This window comes from Balaenoptera acutorostrata, chromosome 12, assembly GCF_949987535.1.
Source record: "Balaenoptera acutorostrata chromosome 12, mBalAcu1.1, whole genome shotgun sequence".
Taxonomy (NCBI): Eukaryota; Metazoa; Chordata; class Mammalia; order Artiodactyla; family Balaenopteridae; genus Balaenoptera; species Balaenoptera acutorostrata.
Genome location: NC_080075.1, coordinates 67,009,289 through 67,015,675, shown reverse-complemented (window position 1 = coordinate 67,015,675; position 6,387 = coordinate 67,009,289).

Below are 6,387 nucleotides of genomic sequence, written 5' to 3'. Positions count from 1 at the left end.
CTTTTCTACATTTTGAATTTTGATCCATGTATTACCTATTCAAAAATTAAATAATAATAATAATAAAAGAATGGTATGGACCCTCCTCAGGGTCTGTGTCACAGAGGAACAAATTGTGGCAAGGGTGAACAAGGGTGACAAATGCCCCCTTGCAGCAAATTCCTAAGAACGACTACAGAAGAATGCATAGCAACACATTTGATAATCACTTAAAGAAATAGAAAAATCATAGAATTGGTTATTAGCAGAACGGAGATAAGAACAAATTTTTTCAGCTCCTAATATAGTCCTCTTTCCAGTATATCACCCATCACTCTTGTTTTTCCCATAGCTAAAATGACTTCAAAGGTGGTGTTCTATATACTCCAAAGATAGTAGAGATTATATTTTCAAAAAGGGGCTGGTCTGGTGTATAACACACAGGGAGAGATCTCTCTGGTCCAGGATGATGCCTTAGTAATGAAGTATTCCTCAAAGCACACATGAAGACATTTATCAGTTAGTGGTCTTTAAGCCTTTCTGCTCACCTGCACATTTTTAAGTTTATATACAAAATGTTTTATCATAAATTTAAATGTTTGTTTTTGGTAAAATGAAATGAGTTTTGACTGTGATCAGAATGCATACCTCATGACAGGATTTGGTAAAATTGGTTCTAACTATCTTATTTAAGACATAAAGACCCCTGAATCTGAAAGAAGTCATCGATCATTTTATCCATGAGTTTTAATCCAATGTGTGTTAATAGATTGGTTTTTGTAAAATAGTCTATTTATATATTTAAAAGAATTCGTATAATTAACCAATAATCTTTTGGGTGTTCTGAACTCAGAGTGTCCCTAGACAGGCCAGTTTGATCCTTAAGGGAAAATAAGTAAAAAGGGATTTAAATGACTAGAATGCTTTGAATAGATTTTAAAGGAGGCCTCCCTGACCCAGTATTTTAAATGATCTCTGTGATTGGTATCCAGAAGGTTTTATACTCTGGGGCAATTCATAAGAGGAAGATGTGGGATGTATTTTGGGATTTTTTATTTTTATTTTTGCAAAGTGGGAAAGCTTATTTCCTCAGCTAGTTTTGAGAAAGAGTACTTGTGGAAGATGAGGATAGAAAATGTATTCCTTTGCTAAAAGCAGTCCACTCAAGCAGCATATCCCTTGCAACGACTGTGTATTCTTGCTTATACCATTTTGGAAAAACATTATGCCAAACCACACACATCAACCTACCTTCTTATTTTAGCTTGATTTTGATGAAAACAACTAAAAAAGATGCTCACCTGGAGGGAACATTCAAAAGAGATATAAGAAGAATTCTGTAACATGAGCCGATGAGCAATGAGTCTCCTAATCTTCAACTCACTCCCTTGGTGATGCTGTTACAAGGCTGCTCTGTTCTACAGACACTAAATACATCGGAAAACATTCTCATGTTAGACTAAAAAAAAAAAAAAAACCTAAAAAGCAAAAGAATGCATAGAGGACTGTCCATCATAGATTCTGTATGTGCGGGCAGCTGGGATATTTTAGGCTGTTTTGAAGTTGTAGAAAAGAGAACTGAATGCTATGCACTTCTTTACAACATTTGTTCCAAACTTGAACCAGGAAGGGAAAAGAGATATTCTCCCTTAGGTTCTGTTTAAGTTGTTCCTGAGTATTAATTACCTCTGTATTGATAATTGCTAAATACTGAGTGCATATTACGTATCATACAATGTGGTAGGCACTTTACACAGATCATCATACTTAATCTGCACAGCTATTCTATGAAGGTGGGAATTGCTATCCAGATTTTCCCGATTGGAAGATTGTTTATGGTTTAGCTGGTTAAATAACTTGCTCAAGGGCACAGAGCTAGTGCACCAGAGTTCTGAATACAGATCACCTGCCTCCATGTGCTCTAAATGAATTGTTAGGCAAGTATTTCTTGCAATCACCCACTGCTTTTGAATTTTAATACAGGTACACATTTCCTTGCCCTAGTTTGTTACAGAGCAAGTGCCTCTAGGGGAGGCTTTCCATTACTTTTGTTTTTCCATAGTGAGCACTTCAATAACTGGGTAAGAAGTTAATTGATAGCAGCCCTACAAGATTTTAAACCGTCATAGGTCATCATCATTGTTAATAAGATTATAAAATAGCCCTCGCTCATCCCTTTAGGTTAGGGTTTACCTTCTACTTGTTTCATTCAATTTTTTTCATTAATTACTTTTTTAAAAAAGATTTATTTATTTATTTATTTTTATGGCTGCATTGGGTCTTAGTTGCGGCACATGGGATCTTTGTTGAGGCATGCGGGATCTTTCATTGTGGCGTGTGGGCTCTTTGTTGTGGTGCATGGGCTTCTCTAGTTGTGGCGTGCGGGTTTTCTCTTCTCTAGTTGTGGCGCGCAGGCTCCAGGGTGCATGGGCTCTGTAGTTGTTGTGCAGGCTCTCTAGTTGAGGTGTGCCACCTCAGTAGTAGTTGTGGTGTTCAGGTTTAGTTGCCCCGTGGCATGTGGGATCTTAGTTTCCTGACCAGGGATCGAACCCGCATCGTCTGCATTGTAAGGCGGATTCTTTACCACTGGAACACCAGGCAAGTCCCTTCATTAATTTCTGATAATTGAGAATTAGTTAGAATGAAACAAGTTTCTCTGTCCTTTCACATTAGTATAGTTGACTTGTGATTGGTCTTCTATACCACACAACTGGTCTCTATTGAGAGAGAAAGGATTCTGAAGCAGGTAAGCCTTAGGAGACATTAGAGATGGTGTTGGCTAAGGCCTAAGTAAGTGCTGGAAGCTACGTATAACTATGAGTAAACCTATCTGCTCTGAGGATCTGATGGCACTTTCAGACTTTTCCCTAAGAAAACCCGATAAATCCTAACCATGTTGTAAATGCCTCATAAAAAATAGCATTAAGTTACAGTGAAACCTAGACAGTTTTACTTTGAATTCCTAAAGAATTCTGCAGTTGACACTTTTGGGTTTTTAAGGATATTCAATCACTATATTTTCTTGAAAACTTCCTTGGCTTTTTGTAACCTTTCAGAATACATTTCACCCAGCCAAGTTTTATATTGTTATTTTACCGTGTGCTTCCCATCTCAGTGAAACTTCCAGAGCTAGTCTCAACTTACTTTCTCGCCTCTCATTCTTTCCTCAAACTCCAGAAAACTGGCTTCAGTATTTATTCTGAATGTGCTCTTGAAAAGGTCAGGAGATGTAGTGGATATTTTAAAGCCCAGGTTCGTTGAATCTCTGTAGCATCTGGAATTGTTGGTTACTGAGCTCTGGAGCCAGATAGCCTGTGTTTGATTCCAGCTCCCCTGCTTACCAGCTACATGGATGTGGGCCATCTACTCAACCATCCAGGGCTTCACTCTCCTTATGTGTGGAATGGGGGTAACAGTAGTACCACATTGCTCTTGATGAAGAACACACCAACTGCTCTGGTTTCCTTTTACTTCTGTGACCCTTCTCCATCACCCCCTTAAATGATTATTCTCCAAGATTCCTTCCTTGGTCCAATGCTTTTTTTCCCCTCTTGAGTGATCTAATACAGAATCATTATTCTATTGAATGTTCCAATGCAAAAGTCACTGGATGCTGATCATTCCCAAATCTCCATCTCCAGGCATCTTCTTGAGTTTCAGATTGAAATCATCACCACCTCTTCCACTCTGCATATACCTTTCCCACTTATTATATTCTGATTACAGTTAATGGTATTGTCATCCAGTCACACACCCACACAAAACTAGTCATACTAAATTTCTTATTCTCACTCTAACCAATAAAGCACTATAATTTTACCTCCTAAATATTTCCTGAATTTGTCCTTTCTCCATCCCTATTATTATACTGTATTAGTTTAAGCTTTAAGCTTCTGTTTCCAATCTTTGCCCCCCCCCCCGCCCCGCCGCCCCTTAAATCTACTCGCTACTTTTTAGCCAGTGATTTATATAGAACCCCAAACTGATCACACTACAAGCCTCAGCATACTAAGGAACATAAATTAAGTCCAAGTTACTTAGGAAAGTATGTAGTGCTCTCTATTACCTGGCTCCTGCAACCTTTCCAACTTTTCCTGCCAATTTCCACCTCATATGAGCAATTCTGAACACTGAGCTAGGCTAGTACCCGGTATAACGTTCAGTTTTTATTATGCTATGCTACAATGACCTGTTTCTGACTCTGACACTGGTCATTTTCCAAGGCAGGGACTTTCTCACTTATATTTGTGCTTCAAATGCCCAACATAGTGCCTGGAATAGAGCAGGCACTCAAGTGTTTACTGAACTGCAGACTTTTCTTCTTCTTGAGGAAAGTATAACAACACAATTTAACAAATACTGGTCATTTTCATAGATTTTCCCCCAAAATTTTCCCTCAAATTCCTAGGGAACATGTTAAACTTTTTTTTTTCTATTTCTACCCTAGGCTTCTTCATTTACATTTACTGGGCAGTGAATGATTTAGTATGGAAGTTCTCACGCCAACAGTTATGTTTATGCAACGTCTTTAGCAACATAATTTTGCAGGTGACTCAAAGCACCCAAGGTGAATGAATGAGTTCAAACACTGACATGCATACCTGCTTCAATCAGTGATTTGAACCCTAGGAATACATTAACGTATGCAAATGTGGAAATGTAGCACTGAACAACACATAGCATTTCTAGTGGCTATAATCATGTTAGTGACGATTGAGAGAAACAAGCAGGGGAAAAAAGTTTTACATAACATTAGATACCCTGTGACGAATTTATTTTTTAATTTAGGTAAACATAATAGTCCTTTCTGTTAAAAAAACAATTGAATCAAATATTATCCAAATTACCTAAGGGGGAGATGATTAAATAATACGCACACATTTAAAATTTATTTTCAAAAGGATGTAACATAGGCAAATAAAGTATCCAAAAAGGTAGGATGGCCACAGCCTAAAAACATCTAAGTGTAAGAATGTAAGCGATTTGGGCAGTGGAAAAATTGATCCTTGCACAACAGAGGTTTGAACAGCAAAGGTCCACTTAAATGTGGATTTTTTTCAATAAATACAGTACTACACAATCTGCAGTTGGTTGAATGCACGATGCAGAACTGTGGATACTGAGGGCCAACTATGGGACTTGAGCATCCTTGGATTTTGGTAACCACGTGGGTCCTGGAACCAACCCTCCGCGGATACCAACGGACGACTGTAGGTGAATTCCCAACTGCACAGAGGGTAAGAAATCCTAACCCCCGCATTGTTCAAAGGTCAACTGTATATAGAAATGATTTTAAATGCTTTCCCTCAGCATGAATTTATTTAACTCTATTCCAGTTGGACATGTTGAGAAGGAAGAAGTTTCTACCTCTACCCCTCTTGAAGTTCTTGTGGCTGGACTAATAATAAAATTGACATAAGACAGATTAACAGGAGAAAAAGAAATTAAGATTTTAATTTGTGCACGCTGACGTCTCATAGAAATGGAACCTAGCCAAAGTAGGCAGCTTTTATACTTTTTAGACAAAAGAAAAAAAAATTGTGAGGAATTAACAGGACAAAGAAACAGGATTTGGGCATTTAATTAGTGAAAACTCTAAATAGAGTTTGGGCTCGGGGTAGTAAATTAAAGAAGTTACAAGGTTTGTTTATACAGGCTTCTCAACCCAAATTCCCTATCTCCAGCAATAAGGGTGTCCTTCTATTTCCAGGTGCAGGGAGTGTACCTTTCACATGAGAGACATTTCTTGCTTTCAGTGAGAAAGAAAGGAGGGTCAGAGTGTCCCTCTTGCATTGGCCATTTCTTAAGTAACTTTAATTCAAAAATAGTCAGTATGCCATTGTGGGGTATTTTGGGGGTGGCCTTCCCGGAGCCCCAACAGACACTAGCTCAGCTTGGACCCAGAACAAGAAATGAAAATGATAGTGGCATACCTCTGATAATTTTCATAGAGACTGACATCCTGTTCTAGTTCCTGAGAGAGGAGGAAACAAAGCACTAACAAAAGGTACTGTCTGTCTCAGTCTATCTGTTTAAGAAATAATATTTTAAGAGTCCATATGTCAAAAATTCCCTCCTAAAAATTTTGTTTCTCCAAGAAATTCCCACATTCCCTATGCCAGTAAGTCATTATTTTCCACAAGTAAAGTTATGAATGTGTATAAAATCAGCACTCTATACAAACCTAAGAACTTTATTTTAGTATAACAAAACTAACTGGTGACTTGAAATATCCTCTTTCTAGGGAACTTAATATATGTCAAAGAAAAGAAACTAAAAGACAATTCTTTTACGGGTTTATAATGTGAAAAAAAAGTTCTCATTTGAAGCAGAAAACAAAGTGCATTGTGAAGAAATGTGTATTTGTTTTCTTATACATGCTCACGTATGAAAAGTAATCACATGAAA